Here is a 20,899-nt window from a genome sequence, read left to right as displayed (position 1 = left end):
ATGTTTTTTTAATATCTAAGTAAGAATTTGAATTTGAAATAGTACTTGAAAATAAAATTTATTTTTATACAGATGAGACTTATAATTTTAAATTTAATATATTATAAAAATAAAATTTATATAAGAATTTACAAAATGGGGTCTTTGTGCAAGTACAAGGTTTCATAATGCATATAATGAAGATGGTTGTGAAAAGGGATCAAGAGGTTCTGGTAGAACAAACAAGGTAGAGAATATCAAAACAAAATTGAGGTGTAATGAATGGAAAAAGTGGCAAAATTGACTTGCAAATGGAGGCTATAACAATAGGGGTCGATGGTCATTTAGTAGAAGAGAATGGATACATTCTTAGAGATGTAGAAAAGGACTCAAGCATCTTATTATTTGGATATTAGGCTTGAAAATTGTGCTATAATGAACTATGATTATTGAAGGTATTCTCAAACATGTTGATAGGGTGATGGTAAAGGGAGATATAACAATAAGACAAATGGTGGTAAGGTTTTATGCAAGATATTAGATCATAAGAAGGATGGAAAGATAGATGATGGAGGAAAATGGGATTTTAAAGTTTTAGATTTTGATAGAGAAAATTATGTGGGGTTTGGACATAAGGACCTCGAATGGAGGAAAGAGATAACTAATGTTTATGTGGAGGATTGAAGGAAACCTTTGAAGAAGCAATATTGAATATAAATTTTTATTTTTATTTTCTATGTAAGTCTTGCATGAGAGACTTTGGAATCCATATTGTTCTTGATTTTTCCTTTCTTTATAGTTATTTAGAACATATTTCTTTAATGAAGGATTTGTGAACCCACGTTATTTTCTATTTCTCTTTCTACTTTTGGATCAATTTTTTTTTAATTTGTACATGTTGATTAGGAGGGACATGTCAATCTTTGAATGCATATGAATTTCCTAAACTTATTAAATTTATGCTTGACCTCCAATTTTCTTACAAGACAGTTGAGATTCATGAATGGATAAGAATGAGAAGAAGTTCTTTTGAGAGAGTTCATGATAATATTTAGTTGTGTAGTTCTTAAACATGTGTTAATTTTTATCTTGATTTATGGTATGATAAGTGGATTATGATCTATGAATATTAGGAATGGTTAATGGAGGGATATAACGACCTAAGATGGATGAAAATATTGAAAGGAAGGTCTTTATTTTTAAGTATAATAATTTCTTCTTAGAAGATGAAAAATGAATTGATTTAAGTGATTAAACTCTTTTCATGGCTATAAAATTTGATGATAAATAGGATGATATTAAATATATGATGTATCCAAAAATAAATTAATGAACAATCAATAATTATATGGATTTATTTTCAAGAAAAAGAGGGGCCAAATACTTGGGTGATTGACGATGAAAGTTCTCATCACATGATTGGTGAAAAGAAGAAAGTTTATCAAACTCATGAAATGAAATGGAGGATCTATTAGTGATGAAGAAACTACTCCAATTTGTTAAAAATGAATAATAATAATAAATAAAAATAACAAGACAAAAAAAATTCTTTGTCATAGGATCGAGAGACAATATACTTTGTGTCATTCAAATATGCAACAAAGGATACAAAATCATATTTCATGACAAGGGTTGTAAAATTATAAGAGGAAGTTAAAGATAACTTGTAAAATAAGGAATCCAGACTAATGCCTGAATGTTTATCAACTTAAAGATGCAAGGAAAAGAATATGTATGTTGGCACAATCTAGAGACTCTTTCATGATGTTGAATGCAAAAACTAAGGTAGATCCTACATTTGAACACATGGGATGTAAGGTAATATCACAAATTTTAAACATAAAAGAAAATAATGTAGATGGTGTTTGAGTGATCAATGCAAATGAATGTGAAATGGATCTTGAATGAGACCTTCAAATTTCTCTTGAGGACATGGATGTAACAAGAGAAAAATATGAAGAATATAAAATCAGATTTGACTAGGTAGAAAAAATAATTATCACATTGAAGGATAAAATTAAAGAAAGCAAAGGATGTGAATTCAAACTGAAAAAGATGGGTAGGATGAAATAATTAACCTAAAAGGTCAAACTAAAAAAGATTTTTTTTTTGATTCATTAAATTATAAGTTTCAAGAATTTTTTTGAATGTACCACATCTATGGAAGAAATTCCTTCTCCAAGGAAAGGATTACATGAAGCCAAAAATAATAAGAACAAGCTCAAAGGGAGCTTTAACTTTCTTAAGTGGTTATCTAGATCTCAAAGACATGGCACAAGAGGTTTCATTCATAAAGAAGAAAGCTATGAGGAAATTAATTAAGGAGAAATAAATGTTATTGATGGATCCATGAGGATATAAGGAAGGTAGCACAACTCAAAATAAGAAAAAACTAATATAATTTTAGAATAATTTATCTTAAACATTCTTCTCCAACCAAATGTTCTCAATATATTAATAGTACTTATTTTTCTTGCAATAAATTTGGGTATTAGGTAGTTGAATGAAAATGTAAAATGAATATGAATTATTTTATTCCCTAAAGATATATTTCTATGAACTCCCAACCATTCCATGGTCAATCCTTTGTTTAAAATAAAATTGGTTACATGGTTGACACAATAATTTGAGAAGCAATAGTTATACTAGATGGATCCCCATTTTTTCTATTGATATTTCTATATGTGCAAAATGTAAAGGGATCAAAGAAAGCCAATGAGGTATACAATGGAACTAAACTTCCATCTAATGAAAAATAATTATCTAAAAATTGAAATAAGAGCGTGCATTAAGGGGGAGTTATTCACTGAATATATATTTTCTCCTAAAAGACTTGAGGCTTCTATTTGGGAAGCTAGTGGATTAGGATATGCTAATAAATAAATCTAGAGAAGAAACAAATATCAAACCATATTTATTGAACAATTAAGAAGTTTCAAAGTACAACTATCTATGCTTCAACTCTCAAAGAGTCTATTAATTCATTGAAGGATTAAGAAGATTTACAATAGCTATCAATTTTTTGAGACATAAGGATGAAAATAAGAATAACATTGGAATATGTTTCCACCAAAGATAAGATTATCGATATATTCACAAAGGAACATCTTAAGGATTAATTTTAGCATCGTTAGACATAGCTAAGGTTTATTTCCCCTCGTTCAAAGAGGATGCATAATATGGTGCATATGTCTAGGGGGTAATTCTAAGACCTATTCGTTATAGACTGATGTCATATGCTCCATAAAGTGAGCAAGTGGTATAATTAATTTTTAATTATAAAACAATGATATATAATTGGTACTTTGTGTTAGTAGAAGATTAAATAGCCTTTGACCCTTTTTCTTTGATTTCAAAAGGGGAAATATTGTATATATTAAATTTGTGGGAGAGGTATTGATGAAAGAGGGGGAGAATGTGAATGAGAAATAAATGAAGATGTGTATTTTTATTATTGAAAAAAAGGATATTGTTGGAAGTTGGTGTTGTCAATGATGTTGACCCTCTCCTTACTAAGGTTTAGTGCTTGTTGATGAAATATATATTCTAATATTGATATTCCCTATTTGTAGTTATTATTGGTATTTTCATTGGTGCCAACCCTATGGATACTTGATCTTTAAATCTTATTAATAAAATGTGTTGAAAATTGAATATCCTAACATCAATTTTATGTCTACCATATACATGTTACAATTTTGATACTATAATATGTTATGTATCATTGACAATTTTTTTTCGCTTTGACTCTACAATTCTAACATGTTGTAGAACATTTACTAAATAAGTTGTTTCTATAGAATTGGTGTGTTGTAAAAGATAGATGTTTGTATTGATGTTAGATGACATTGTGCCTATTGATTAAGTATACACTTCTATGGATATCCTCCTAATGGGAATTGATATCTAATTCATTATATTTGTGTTGTTACGTTAAGATGTAGATATTTTATTATTGGCTAGAAGTATTTCCATAAGGAATGATGTATGCACAATTTTTATTTTATACAATAAGGTTGAATATAAACCATATTATTGTTTGACAATTATGTGTGTTAAAAATTGGAATTTGATATTAGAGATAAGAATATCCACATTCTATGATATTATGATGATGATGTATTAAGATAAGGATTGGAATCATGACATTGGGATAAGAAGAATTAAGATGGGGATTTTAAGCATTAAGATAATGAGAAGCACCACATTAAGGATGAAAATTAGATGCATTACTTTGACATGGATGAAAAAGTGTTTCCAATGAATAGTTGGGGCATTTTAAATCTTTGAAGAATATTGAAGTGTGTGTTTGAAAACAAGTTCTCTAACAATTGTTTGGAAGAATGCTTCAAATTCCTTTGAATTTATTGGAAAAATGTTTGGTTTGGAACATAGATTATATATTCTTAGATTACTCACAAAATTTACCCAAATATATAGTGAAACATGGTAAGAAATTCTAAGATGTATAATCACTCACCAAATTCCTTGAACTATGCATTGGAACCCAAATCTACCTTAAATGAATTAATTAGCACAACTAATAGGATGAAGAGTGCTAATGCAAGATCTATGCTCAAGGGGTTGTTTGGATTCCTTTATTAGGGAAATGATGTGATGTGGTATGATAACGTAAATCTGGATATATGTATGATAGTAGACATAATCTTATTAAAGTAAGTACAAGAGGAAAAAAGAGAGAGAAAGAACCTTGAAATAAGATGAGAAAAAATGACTTTTGGATCTTAATTTGACTTACCAAAATGTCAATTTTTTTTAACTCCAATTCTAAGAACTTGAAACCTATGGATATCTTCTATGAAATGTCCATCCAAAAGGTTTAGGGACAAGTTGACATTCTAAAGAAAATTCAATAGATCAACTTGTTCTCAACAACTCCAAATATGATGATTTTTTCTAGGACCTATAATTGTACATGTACTTATCAGATCTAAAATCATAACTTCACAACCTATTTTTACATACATGAAAGAAAGGAAAATTTTTTTAGAAATGGGTTTAACTCAGTAAAATTAATGTTTATGAATTAACCTTGAAATAAAATTAAAATTGCATAAATAAAAAAGTTGTAATAGGAAGGTAAATGAATGATTCTCTTTGCATCAAACACTCATGAATGAATGTAGTAATCACTCAAACTCGTGAAGCACTTTACTTGGAATAAGATGTATAATCAATGATTCCTTCAAAAACTTATGAATCTACACTTAATCCTAGATCTTGAATATATGTATGCTCGATAAGAACATAAAGAAGGAAAGAGAGAAGAAGAATGAATGAGTAGATTTCCATGCTTGAATTAAGAATTTCTCTCCTTGGAAATCATGGGAGAGAAATATTCATCAAGTAGAAAAGATTTTATTTCTTGAAGGGATCTTGAAGAAATTGAGACTTGGATATCTTGACTTCAAATATGATGCAAGAGCATCCTGAGTGTAAGAGAATAAGGGTTGTCTTAATGTAGAGTTTTTATCTTGGATATATCAGCCTACTAGTTGAGGTTTAGTACCATACCACGAGTATTCATGGATTTATTGCAGATTTTTGGTGTGCAATTTTGGTACACAAATTTTTGGCTCACTGTTGAAGGCCTAAACATGTCTAAATGAGGCCTGAAAACTTGATGGATGGGTGCTTGCACATATCTAGGCTTGTAGATCAGAAGTTGAGGATTTTGAAAAGTGGTTATAATAGCCAATCAGAGCAACAATTCGAAAGTTATGGCCTTTCAAAGTTGGGGTGACCAAAAATTCCAAAATAAATGTCAAAGGTGTATTTGGCTGATTCTATATGTATTGTTAAGGTTTTTTGGTCCTAGGTATTAAGTGTGAGTGTCTAGAACCTTCCTGGGTGGCATAAAATTTCCTATTTAAGAAATTCCCACACACAACTTTGGTGATAGTTCATAGCTTTGTCTTGTAGATTATTGAAATGAAGGCACCCGTGTGGGTTAGCATATTATAATCTTGAATTCTATAATTTCACATTTGTGGCAATAATAAGAAGTCCATATTTTGTTCTTGCAAAATTGTTATTATTGCTTTGTTTTTGTTATGTATTTAAGGTATTAAGGGGAGCACCCTTCATCAAAATCTTGAATAGAAATCATCAATTGCAAAATAACTTGAATTCTTGAATTTTCTTGAGATATTGAATATCTTACACTTGTTTGTGAAATTAAATTATAAAAGATAAGAGAAGAAGATGTACTTTTATACTCATTTGAAGATTTTTGTTTTCAAGACTAACCACACATGAAAAACATGGAAGAAAACCCCACCATCAAACGGCAAGCCAAATCTAGGTCCAAAATCCCAGGGAAAAGTGATATTTGAACAATGTTGAAATGCATGTTTAAAAATAAGAGCCATGACATTTTCCTAGGAAAATGCTTCAAATTATTTTTATTAATTGTATTGTCTTAAAATGGAAGCATTTCCATGTTAAGAGTATTTATCCCTCCAAGTAAGTGGTCTAGGGTCATGTCAAGCACCTTGAATGGGTCTTTGCATGGATCTAGTTGTTTTCCCCCTATTTTTCTTCTGTCTCTGTCTCTATCTCTCTGTCTCTCTATCTCTCACTGTCTCTGTCTCTCTCTCTCTGTCTCTCTCTCTCTCTCTCTCTCTCTCTCTCTCTCTCTCTCTCTCTCTCTCTCTCTCTCTCTCTCTCTCTCTCTCTCTCTCTCTCTCTCTCTCTCTCTCTCTTTCTAGCCTATTTATGACAACTTGCTTTGTGAAAATGAAGACTTTGACTTTTAGGTCAAGGATGACCTCAACCTTGACCTAGCGCAAGGTCAACCTTATCCCAGACCCCATGTTCATTTTTCAATTTTTGGAAGTTTTGAGATCTTGGGCTTTGGAAAGTTTATTTTCCCACTTTTGGGTCGGCTATTTCTGGTTTCAAAATGCTAGACTCTTAAAGTAAATTTAATTTAGGTCCATTTCTAGGGGTTAAGGTTAATTAGGATTTAATGCTCCCATGTCGACCTTCTCTAGGAGTTTGTGTCCTAGATTTCTATATAAGGAAGCCTTTTTCCCTCATTTGGAGATCTATCTATTATCCATGAATATCTAATTATTATGCGAGTATCAACCTACATGAAGTGAAGATCTAATATCTATTAATCTTAGATTGGTTTTGATATATGAGTGACAATATACTTGAGTCATTTACTTAGTTCATGCCAAACAAGTAACACATGCCAAGGATAAGCTGTCAGATTGTATATGTTGAGTGAAAAATATTTAGTTTGAGCTAAGTAACTAGTAAGTGCCGAGTCACTCAAGATCCAACTAGATGGTATGTGCCGAGATATTCAAATGCTGAGTGATCAATGGATGCCAAGTCATTCATAGGCCAAGTTACAACATTGAAATTGTAGTTGATCCTAAGCATCAGTGACTTCAAGTGCCGAGTTATATAGTTTTGACATATTTTTTTATCTTTTGCTTCTGGATTTGATTGTGTTCATTTTTTTAGCATCAATGTTTCGGATCACACTTTGTGATCCATCATCAGGATGCGAGAATGCAAGAATGAAAAAATGTGATCCATCATTAGGATGAGACATTTTTTCATTCTTACATTCTCTCATCCTGATGATGGATCATAGAGTGTGATCCGAAATGTTGATGCTAAAAAAACAAACACAATCAAATCCAGAAGCAAAAGATAAAAAAGTCTAATGGATTGTGGAAATCTAATCAGATTGAGTTTTGACATAGTTATTTGTAATGGCACAAACTTGTATGTAAACCTTTTTTGGGCTGACTTAAGGATTATTTAATAATCTTTGATGATAAGGATGAATCTTAGTTGTGAATCCCTATGAATTACATGTATCCAATTAGAAAAAGAGAAGGATTCAGTGGAAATATAGGTGAATCACTACCGCTGATTCATACCTAACCCTAAGTCACCTACGTCTTCTTAAGGAGGAAAAACCCTAAAATTTTTAGTGCATGTATAAGGAGAAATGAGAGAAGTTTGAATGTGCAAACAAAGCATTCATGGTGACTAAGGAGTTATAATTTGAATTACATTATAGAATTACTTAGAGGAGAACAAAGAAAAGGAATTAAAAAACAATAGAGATACATCTAATCAAAAAGCATCAAGTATACATTAGAAAAGAGGTGATCTAACATCAAGAAACAAAGTGCTAATCGAAGGATCATTGCTGAGACATTCTAATAGGTGAATCAGTTAAATCTCTTAACAAAGTAGTCTTGATAGGCTGTTTAAATCCTTTAACAAGGTGATTACTTCATTGTAAGTTAAAGTCCTTTTACCAGTCACACTTTTAATAGGGTGTTGAAATTCTTTAACATGGTAAGATCTAACAATCTTGTAAGCCTTTAACAGGGAAAACTTTTCATAGGGTAGATTATGTTTCATGATCAAAAAATTGTAACCTTCATTGGATACACTTTATTAATGTAGTAGTGAAGATTTGTGGGTGTCATCCCCACCCCAGTTTTACATTCTCCTTGGAGGGTTTCTAGGTAACCAAATATCCTATGTCATACATTTGTTAATGTTTTATTTTCATGATATGGATGTATTTTCTTAATTTAGTATTTTAGTTTATATGCATAGACTGTGAGATGGATGTGTGGTGAATAGTTTTTGAGGTTGAAAGTTTAAAGTGTTGATTCACCCCCCCTCTCAGAGTTTACTTCCCTATTGTATTTCCAACAATTGGTATCAAAGATGAGTTCTCTGGAAAGAAAAGCTTTGTAGCTTTGAGGAAAGATCTTGGAAATGGAAGTCTACAACTTGGGAAAGACTATTGAGAACTACAAGATTGAAATACAGCTTGACCTACATTAGCTAAATGAAGCAAGAAATGAGTTAAAGAAATCATTGAAAAAAAGGAAGGAAATAGCTATTGAAGAGAATGACACACATTACCAAGAGATTGACACTACTAAATTATTTATAGATTGAAACATCAATGAATTTGCTGTAGCAGTTGTAGATCTAGTGGAAAAGAATGAAACCCTAATTGAAGAGGTCAGAAATCTCAAGAGAGAACAAGAAGTCCAATCAAGATTTCTATGCGAGGTGATTGAGTAGAAAAGAAAGTTGAAGAAGAAAAAGTCATGATTGAAGATGAAAAAAGGATGTTGACCAATAGATTGGAAGAGAAAGCATCAGAGGTAAATAAGATTGCTAACATGTAATTAGACATTTTGAGTCAAATGATGATTGCAAATCATGAACTGAATGCAAAGGATATTGATATCACCACATTGAAGTTGCAGAATGAACAACTAAGAAATGATCCAAATAGAGAAAAAGAGTTTTTTTGAAACTATCAACAAACCTAGTGAAGCCATCAAGTACTTTGAGCAATTAATGAGATCCCCTAGATCCAAGAATGAGACTTCTGGACTAGGTTACATTAATACTAAAGAAGAAGAATTATCCAAAAGTGGTGAAGAAAGAAGTAAAAAAGGTAAGAACTCCAAACCTACTTTTCATAATTGTGCTAAGATAGGTCATACTGCCAATGTTTGCAAGAGCAAGACTATAAATAAGAATCCTAAGCAAAAGTTCATGGGTCATTGCCACAAACACAATAAACAAGGACATTTAGGCACATCAATACAGAACCAAGATCATAAGCACACAAAGATTTGAAGGATACTATTAAAACTATAACAAGTATGGACATAGAGCATATGAGTATAGATCCAAGCCTAAATGGTCATCAAATAAGCATACAAAGGTAAAGCACAATGGAAACTCTTATAATTGGGATTATAATTCTAGGTATAGTTGTCATAATTACCAAGAGTATGGACATGTTGCTAAAAATTACATAAGAACACATTTTAGAAGTGACTACAAAAGATGGTTGAGTCAAACTACATGTTTTAGCTGTTTGAAGACTAGTCACATAAGCAGGAATTGTCCAACAAGGTCAAAGGCACCAAGTAGTGAGTTCAATAAAGGAAAAGGAAAGGCAAATGTTGAAAATATCAGAGATGAGATGAACAAGACATGGAAGAGAAACGAATATTATAGCACATCAAGTGCAGATGGGATCACTTCACCTAATGGGTTAGGTGATCACACCACCTCTGATTAAGCAATAAACAGGTATGTATGGGACTAATATTTATAATAAATACCATACATAAATTCTAAGAATTTAGTTCTAGAAATATTATATGCATGAAGAAAGATGCAAGGTGTTGGTTATAACCTGGAAGAAATGTTTAAAGTTTGTCAGCTTTCATGTTACTATGAAGCATGAAAAGTCTCACTATGGTTGTCGAGTGAAATATTAGTTGATACTGAGCTATCAAAGGTGATAGTGTTAATCAAGATCATAGTGGTTGTCAAGTGAAAGGAAACTTCATGGAAATTGAGTGAGTTGAAATCTATATTGAAGCTAAACTTAAAACTGTGTAAGCACTAAGCATTAAATGCAAGGTTTTAATGTCTATTTGATTGATTTCTACTCATTTGAAATCATTCAAATTTGAAGTGGAGCATGAAGAGTGAAATGTGAATTGAAGAGATCATTCCAAGCATTTTCAAATAGGATTCAATAGTTTCTCGACATCATCTCAATATATTGCAAAAGGTATTTATCGTGTGCCAAGCTATGTAGTTTGAATTTTTCCAAACCCTAGTTTTTTAGAATGGTATCTAGTTATTTAGTTCCTAATGTTAAAGAGGGTAAATAATTTTTGAATATATAATTGATAAGTAATGTGATTAGAGTACCGAATTTTAAAGCCATTCCTAATATTTCTTATAAGAAAGATCCATTTGGTGTATTATCGATGATACCACCTCAAGTTTTAATGATTCAAGACATGAGATATTGCTACACATGAAAGGTGGGTAGCATAGGTGATATGAAGATTAGGGAAACCTATGGGAAATTATGTGAAAATGGAGTGTTAAAAGAAGAATTCAAAATTATAGAGAGAAAAGGGTTAACCCATGCCCTAGATTTTCCCAATGTCTTCAAAATTGAATGGATAAAGATAGTTTTGAGCAGAATTCATGAGAATTATATATGGTTGGATAATGGACTAGTAAAGATCACAAATAAAATTGTACATAGAGTAACAGGGTATCCAACCCTTGACTAACATAAAACTATGAGGAGTGAATCTAAGGAAGTTATTAAGAAGAACATAGGAGCAGTGTGGAACAAATGAGGAATGAAAATTGACACAATGTTAGATCCCCTAATTGCTTTTGTAGTGAGGATAATAGCACATAAATTCTATCAATCCAATAGGCTCAATAGTGTACCATGTATTATTATTGACATGGGCTATAAGATAGTTAAGAAGGATCATACTTATGACCTTGCTAAGTGGGAGAAATAAGGAAGACCAAGAGTGCACAATGTAAATTTGGTTCAATTCTTGTATGTATATTATTTTATGTACATAATATATTTCCTAATTTTGGTAAAATTGCATGGAAAATAGATAGATCTATTGCAGTGCAAATAGGTGAATTTATTGAGCAACTCGGAAATAATTTTGAGTCTATGATGACAAGCTACTTTGAAGATTTAAAGAAATCAATGAAGAAAAGACTAAGGATACTAGTTTCACTAGTTGAGAAACATTTCAATGATAGTTTATTTCTAGTTGACACTAATTTTACATATGTTCAAACTGCTATTCCAAGGGTAAGGTGGCTAAGGCCACTAGGCTATGAGATCAATGTTGATGAACCCTCTACAAGTGTCACAACATTACTTGCAAAAGATGTAGATGCTAAGGCTACCACCTTTGGGAACTATGATGTGGAAAAATATAAGATAACAATGGATTTGAAGATTGCCTTATTCATAAGAAAGAAAAACAAGAACCTTAAGTAGAAATTTGGTGAAGGAGCAAAAGAAAATGAAGAAGAAGAAGAAGATGATGAAGATGAAGAAGATATACCTACTCAAGCACCATTGGCCTTAACTCAAGGTTAAGGAGAAGACCAAGTAGAAGAGGTAGAGATTGAAGAAGGTGCCAAGGGAGAAGAAGCCAGTGAAGCACCTAAAACAAAGAAGAGGAAAGCAAAATCCCCAATAGTTAGCAAACCAAGAAACATTATAAACCCTAAGCTTTTAGTTCAAGAAAATCGAACAAGCACAAGGGCTTTTGCCAAAAGGGCTCAAGAGATAGAAAAGCCAAAAGAGAAGAGGGATAGATTAGCTATAAAAGAAGAGGAGCCTAAGAAGAGACCAAAGAGAAAGTAAAAAACCTAGCTAAATCTGATGAAGAGAGGAAAAAATCTAATGACAACAACCAATTCAAAGTGGTAAGTCACCATCCCTTCTCAAATTTAGAAAATATATGTGAGAACATAAGGAATAATGTTAATATATCTAGTCTCATACATATTAAATTTGATAAAATTGAAAAAGTTGAGATGAACCAAGTAGAGGAGTCAATATACACCATGATGACAACATTCAAACAAACTCCAATTAAGATTTCCAACTCTCTACCAAAGGAATTATTTGATAGAGTTGAGTAGAAGTTGCAATATAGTCTCAATAAAGAAAGACAAATTAGAGAGACTACTCTTGCCCAAGAAGTGAAAGAATTAGATAGGGAATAAATGGCTAAGGAAATAAAGAAAAATGCAAGGAAATTTGCACCAAAATATAGAGCATTCAACATACTGCAGAACAACATTGAGGATGTTGTACAAAAGACCACTTAGATTTGGAAATCACTATATGGTTTGACAACACCCAAGGCAATAGTGCAGACACCTATTGAGGTAGGTTAGGAAAAATATGAACAAAAAAAAGTAATTGAGGTTACCATCATTGACACTGAGACAATTTCACATGAGGAAGGCATTGAAACACATGAAGATACACAAGCACCAGCTAAGGATGAGTAGCAGACAGAACAAAGTGTACAAGATACACTAGTGCCAAGTGCCATTCCTCCACATGAATTGAATAAAAATAGTGATATTGTAAAGATAAATGATGTTAATGATACTGTCACTTAGAACATCAATCCCCTTATAGAGGAATACTTGAAGAAGTTACTAGTAGAATCCACTACCTAGGCAAAACTATGTGAAAATCATGTACTGGTGAGTGTTGATGAGATTGAGAAGGTAGACAAGACATCTACAGGGGAGAAAGTTCAGACATAAGAAATATCTATAACCCCTCCTCAATTCTCGTTGATCCCTACTACATTACCTATTTTGGTATATCAAAGAAAGGAGACAATTACTTCTACTATCAGTACATTGGTACAAAGTACTCCAGTCTTAGGACATGAAAAGGTCAAAGAAAATGACAAGGGTGAGACACATGGAGAATAAAAAGATGACATAGAAGAGAATAAAGGCACACATGCACACATAGGATAGGATGCTACTCCTACTCCTACAACACAAGATCAATGTGCATCTAGGAATGAAGAGTAAGAAAAGGATAGGACTAAAGAGCTAGGTATGACTACAAAACCTAAGGAGAAACTTGCGATACAAACACTGATGACTTTATTAGAAACTGCTACTCCTCCAAGTCAAGCTCTTCATAGGTCAAGTATAGAAGCTATACCCCTACACTCATCTAGGCTGAGTCCAAGCACATCTAAGATAACTAAAGTTACATCATTTGGTGATGTAAACTTGGAAAAAGTGATTGAGTTACCAAAGTTTAATCTTGAAAACATCACTATTGAACAAATGGGCATACTACAGGATGCTCTTGCAAGGAAAAAGGAACAAGAACTACTTAGACGGGAGAATAGGTAGGAGCAAGCTTTGTTAGATATCAAGGAAATATTTCTTGATGCATTTGATCTGCCAGCACTTGAGGAAACCAAGCCTATCATAGGGAAGCTAACTAGCTTAGTAGAGAAGGTCACTAGTATAGACCTTGATTCCAATGAGAAATTACTTGCATGGTCAAAGATTTTTTTTTACAATAAGGTCAATTAAAAGATATCAAGTGCCATTGCACTATCACAGGTTGAGTTAGCAACCAAACCTAATAGTGTGAAGAAGGCACTAGAGAACATTTTCTCTTTGTACACCAAATTGTGCAATCCAACACTCTTCACACAAGAAATCCAAAGCCATATACTGATTTTGGAGAGTCATATACAATCATCTACTATAACTCTTTTAAAGTCTCTAGCCCAAAGTGGGAAACACTTCTAGAATCTCTTGAACTCCCAAAGTTAGTTAGCAGTACTACATACAAATGATGAAAACATCAAGGCTAAATTGATCAAGATCCATTCTATTTGGACTCCACATATGGAGATATTGCACAAGGAACTAGCCTTTGCTAAGTCACTCGTGAAGAAATATCTGCATCTTTCTACTCATGAAGGCTTAGTTCACCTTGCTATCGAGCTGGCCATCCAAATCAAATCACTGGAGGTAGCTTGTGACAATTGGGATGTTGCTTTGAAAATTATGCTAGAGGTCCATAAATTTTTTTTGGAAAAACACACTATAAGTTTATAGCCCTTTGAAGTAAGTGTCAAAAAGGGGGAGAAATAAGTATGGGTGAGATGATGGAGAGATAATATTTTTGGGGGAGCTCCTATTTTTGAGAAAAGATCAGCTTATGTAAATCTACTCAGAAGGAGGAATGATTTTGATTCAGTTACAAAATAGTACAATCAACTAAGGGGGAGTTATTAAATTTTGAGGTATGACAGATGAGTCATAAGTTTTTGCAAAATTTTGAAGCTTTGAAATTTTGTATGTAGATGGATATTATTTGAGTTATGCTTGAAAGGATAAAGTTATTCATGCATGACCAAGTATTTTTTCCACTCATGTCAAAGGGGGAGATTGTTAATATCAAATTGGTTTTGACATATGAGTGATAATATACTTAAGTCATTTACTTAGTTCATGTTGAACAAGTAACACATGCCGAGCATAAGTTGTCAGATAGTATATGTCGAGCAACAAATATTTAGTTTGTGCTAAGTAACTAGTAAGTGCAAAGTCACTCAAGTGCTAAGTAGATGGTACATTCTAATATATTTAGATGCCAAGTGATTAGTGGATGCTGAGTCGTTTAGAGGTTGAGTTACAACATTGAAGTTGTAGTTGATGCCAAGTATTAGGGACTTCAAGTGCTGAGTTATATAGTTTTGACATAGTTATTTGTAATGGCAATTTGAATGTAAACCATTTTTGGGCTGATGTAAGGATTGTTTTATGATCTTTGATGATAAGGACAAATATTAATTGTGAATCTATGCATTACATGCATCTAATCAAAAAAAGGGAAGGATTAAGTGAAAATATGGGTGAATCAAAACCATTGATTCATACCTAACCCAAAGTCACCTAGGTCTTCTTAAGGAGAAAAAACCCTACAATTTTTAGTGAATGTGTGAGGAGAAAGGAGAGAAGTTTGCATGCACAAGAAAATCATTAATGGTTACTAGGGAGTTGTAATTTGAGTTACATTGTAGAATTAGTTAGAGGAGAATAGAGGAAAGGAATTAGAAGATAATAGAGATATATTTGATCAAAAAGGATCAAGTATACATCAGGAAAGAGGTGATTTGACATCAAGAAACAAAGTGCTAACCAAAGGATCATTGTAGAGACATTCTAATAGGTGAATCGGTTAAATCTCTTAATAGAGTAGACTTGACAGGCTATTTTAAATCCTTTAACAAGGTTCTTACTTTATTGTAAGTTAAAGTCCTTTTAATAAGAACACTTTTAACAGGGTGTTGAAATCCTTTAATAGGGTAATATCTAAAAATCTTGTAAGCCTTTAATAGGGAAAACCTTTCACATGGTAGATCATGTTTCATGATCAAAACATTGTAACCTTCATTGGATACAGTTTATTATTGCAGTAGTGAAGATTTGTGGGTGTCATCCCCACCCCAATTTTACCTTCTCCTTCAAGGGTTTTTGGGTAACCAAATATCTTGTGTTAGACATGTGCTAATGTTTTATTTTCATGATATGGATGTATATGCTTAATTTGGTATTTCAATTTATATGTAGAGATTATGAGATGGATGTGTGGTGAATAGTTTTTGAAGTTGAAAGTTTTAAGTATCGATTCACCCCCACCCTCTTAGAGTTTACTTCCCTATTGTATTTCCAACACTAATCACCAAGAATTGAAGTGTTCAAGCATTCAAGTATTCAAGATTCATTAAGGAGATCCCTTGTTATCAATTAAAGGATTCAATATCTATGGATCCCTCTTGTTGAAGTTTTCTCCATTCATATTCATCAAGGCCTTTTCCTATGCAAAGATACATTCAAGATTGGTCTTGGAGATGTAATGCCATTGACTTGAGACTGTTGGAATTATGATATATTTTTCATTAGTGCAAACATTTATTCGATTTTGAATGCTTACCAAGCTCATCACTTAGTCTATAGTTCACACTGAGCATTTAGCCATTACCTTATAAGATCAGCAAGTAAACAGTTCACACCAAGCATTCCAGAGGATATTGAGTGAATAGGTAGTTCAACAGTGTTTATCGAGTGAAGAAGGTAAATGAAAGAAAGTAGTGTTTACTGAGTAAAGAAGGTAAATGAAAGAAAGTAGTGTTTACCGAGTGAAAAAGGTAAATGAAAGAAAGTAATGTTTATCAAGTGAACCAAGGTAAATGAAGAAGATAGTTTCTACCAAGTAACAATAAATCTATCAAGTTGCCTATGGTTACCGAGTTTAGAACTACATTAGGTGATTAGTATGAACTGAGCCTTCACTTCTACCAAGTGCATGATGATGCTGAGTAATGTAGTGGATGCCAAGTATCAGAAGGTCACTGAGTTAGTTCAATGAAGCTGAGTTTTCTACTATTTGGCCGACTCAATAATGTTTTGTTCACTTATATTTTGGTCGACCTTGCAGTTGTAAATAATGAATGGTATATATGTAATGTATGATATCATTTTTTAAGATATATGATGTGTAAAAAAAAAATATATGAGAGTAAGGTTTGCATGTAAAAAAGTATTGCTATATTTTTAGAAAAGTGAAAGCGAATCAGTAGTAGAGAGAAAGGGATTCAGCAAGGTCAACACAGGAGTAGAAAAGATATATCTATCACATCAGGTGATCAATGCAAAAGGGATCTTATCAAAAGTTGCAAGTAGATCCACTGCTTCATCCTAACAGATGAATCAGTTTGTAAATCCTTTAACAAGGTAGACTTAAAAGTCTTTTGTAAATCTTTTAACAGAGTGCATACTTTAGTGTATGTTTGTAAATCCTCTAACAAGGTGGATCTAGCAGTCCTACTTGCTCCTAACAGGGTAGATCATCAGAAGTGATCATTGTAAGCGTTAACCGACCAACTTTATACTACAATATTGAAGCTTAGTGGGTATCATCCCCACCCTAGTTTCACTTTCTATTTGGAAGGTTTCTGGGTCACCAAATCTCTATGTACATGTACAATGAATGTATGTTCTTTTAGTTATGTAGTAGATTAGATGAATGAATGGTGAATGGATTTTATGCTGGTGTATTTGAAAGTTTTATAAGTTACTGATTCAGCCCTCCCCTCTTAGTAACCTATCTTATCCTGAATATTTCCAACAATTGGTATCAGAGCATTGTGGTTCTCAGGATAAAGTTTGATAGCTTGAGCAAAGATCAAGGACAATGGAGATATTTAGACTTGACAAATCTATTGAGAATGAAAAGCTAGATGTAGAAATGGCCATGGCTCAACTCAAAGAAGCAAAGGAGCATCTTTCTCAATCTCTAAAAAGAAGGAAGGAACTTGCAAGACAAATGAAAGATCATCAGTATATTGAAGAAAAGATTGAAGACCTTTTACCATCAAGTAGTTCAAATGAAGGTAATGAAGCAATCAAGGAACTCCTAGCAAAAAATGGTTCTCTGTAGGAAGAAGTAAGAAAGCTGAAAAGAGAACAAGAAATCCAATCCATCAGGCTATGTGAAGTTTTGGAACAGAGAAACAAGGAAAATGAAGACTTAGAGGTAAGAAATAATCAATCCCTTCAGCATGAAGATCTTGTAGGTCAACTATCTAATGCAAATGAAGAAATTATGAATCTAAGATCTAAGAATGAAAGTTTGAGGAATGATTTAATCACTAAAAGACAAATCAATGCAAGCTTACAAGGTGATCTAAGATCTGAAAGACAAATCAATGAAAGCTTGGAAAATGACTTGATCACTGAAAGGCAAGTCAATGAAAGAATGATAAAATCTCAAATAGACATGACTCAATTAAATCTCAAACTTTCATAAAAAAAAAGGTAAAGTTGGTCTTGGATACAAGGAAGAAGGTGAAACCTCCAAACAACGTGCTCAAAGGAATCAAAGACCCACTTGCAATCACTGTGGCAAGATAGGTCATACATCAAACAAATGTTGGAGTAATGGAAAGGAAAAATTTAATGGAAAATGCTACAACTGCAATCAGCATGGTCACAAAGCAAATGAATGCAAAGAGAAACCAAAGTTTGAAGGCAAATGTCACAAATGCAAGAAACAAGGTCACAAGGCATCTGAATGTAGATCCAAAGCATTCAATCCAGCAGAACAAATTATCAAAGCAATATTTTCTTGGGATTACAATACTTGGTGCAAGTGTCACTATTGTGGAGAATATGGACACATTGGGATAAACTTTGCAAGACATCACCTAAGAAAGAAGGACACAACCATAAGATGCTACACTTGTACCGAACTTGGTCATATAGCCAAGAATTGCATGAATACTAGAAGAATTGAAGATGAAAAGAAAGCCAAAGCTGATAACATTCAAAAGTAGATGAGACAATAGTGGATTCCTAAATTTACCTAGCAAGACAGCTCAAATGATGGTCATGTCACTCAAGAAATGGGTGACTCCACCATTTCCAATTAGATTTAAGAGGAATCAAGAACTGCATCTTATAGCCATATCTTAAGTAGTTCTAGAGTGAAAAAGTGCAAATGGTCAAATTAGTATTTCAGATACAAAGTTCAAAGAAAGGTTATCATTCATCATGTTGCATCTACCAAGAAAGGTTGGTTGAAGACCTTACCAAGCTAGGTCGGGAGTAACTAAAGTTTTGTTCGACCACTGAGTTACAAGGTTCTACCGAGTAGATCGATGACAGACTGGCAAGCACTATGTCATCTCATCTACCTTCATACCAAGCATTAATGAAAATATTTCCATCAAAAGAGCAGAATTTGATTTCATTTTTCACCACGACTTAAGAATCCTCAGAGCTAAAAGATTTCCAGTGAATCCAGAGCAAATCCCAAGCGATTCCAAGCAAATTTCCTACAAATAATTTGTTCAAGATTTTTCTTATATTTATTGAGCAGCAATGGCATCCACAAGCACCAGAAACAAGGAAAAAAGAGGTTCAAAAATGTTGGTAAAGAATACAAAATGGAAAGCGCCCAACTTCAAGATTATTCTTGCCGTTGCAGAATCACTCGACCCAAATGGAACTCAATCACAAATACCACCCAAGGTACTTCTTATCAATGATATTCATACTCATTTCAAATGTTCTATTCAAGAAATTGAAAACCTAGAGATGGAAAATGCCCTAGGTTAAATGAGTATAGATGGCTCTTTGAAACCCGAATTCAAGCATCTAGAAACCAAGGGCTTGACTCATATCTCAGATATGCCTAGAAACTTCCAAACCAAATGGATTAGGTATATCTTGAGTCAGGTGCATAATGGTCAGTTGTGGTTGGAGCAACCTGTAGTGATAACAAAGAAGATGATTCAAAAAATCACAGATCTCCCTATGCTCAGCAAAACCAAAACCACCAAAACCCTAGGTCAGGAAGAGCTACAGAAACAAACCCTAGCCGAGTGGGACGATAGAGGTTTAAAAGTCAACACTGTACTTGATGTGGAATTAATATTTGACATTCATATAATTGCATATAAATTATATAGTTCCAGTAGATTAAATAGTGTCCCTTGTGAAGCTATGGATTTGGCCCTCAAGATTGTAAAGAAAAACCTTGAATTTGATCTGTCAGAAGTAATGCTGAGACAGCTAAATAAAAATATGGATAGCATAAGGACTTCAAAGAATAACCCCTATAAATTTGGTTCTCTTTTAATATGTTTATTTTTCTATGTATAAAAATTCTTTCCATCAAAAGGAACAGTAGAATGGAGAAAAGACATTCCAATTTTGTATGAAATAAATGAGTTTGTAGTAGAGATGGGTAAAAATTTTGATAGTATTATGGATAATTATTTTGAAGACTTCAAGGAAAGGATGAATAACAGATTCAAAATTCCTCCCAAGCTTGTTGAAGATTATAAGGATGATGTATGCTTCATGGTTGACTGTGACAAGGTATACATTCAGGCAGTCAGACCCCAAGTTGCATGGGTGAAACCTCTTCCCTATGAGGTAAATATTGATGAAGCCAAAGATATCATAGAAGCACTAGTAAATGAGCTAGTAGACCCAAGGCAACAAATTTTTGGAACCTATGATGAAGCTAAGGCTAGAATTGAGCTTGAAATCAAGCTACCACAGGCCATAAGCAAGGGCAAGAGGAAAATAGCCAAATTGAAAACTACAACCAGTCCTCTTATGCTCACCGAGGGAAAAGTTTGAAGATGAAGAAGGTGAAGAAGAAGGAGGAGAAGAAGAAGGAGAAGAAGAAACTGTAGAAGAATAGCCAAAGAAGAAAGGTAGGGTAATCATTACCAAACCTAAGAAGAAGCCTATTGCAGTATTTACCAGAAGAACCAGAAAAGCTAAGCAGGAACATATACTAGTCAGGCCCGCACCCACATTCGAGAAAAGGCTCAAACTATTGGAAGAAGGAGCTAGCATCACAAATTTCAAGGCATTGAAATTTGAAACTAGAACAGATGCTGAGAAAATGTAGATTGAGGAACTGGTACTCAGTAAGATAGGTAAATGGAAA

The sequence above is a fragment of the Cupressus sempervirens genome, chromosome 1 (genome assembly GCF_028749045.1).
Source record: "Cupressus sempervirens isolate cs-2001-9-10 chromosome 1, ASM2874904v1, whole genome shotgun sequence".
Classification (NCBI taxonomy): Eukaryota; Viridiplantae; Streptophyta; class Pinopsida; order Cupressales; family Cupressaceae; genus Cupressus; species Cupressus sempervirens.
Note: the sequence above shows the minus strand (reverse complement) of the source record.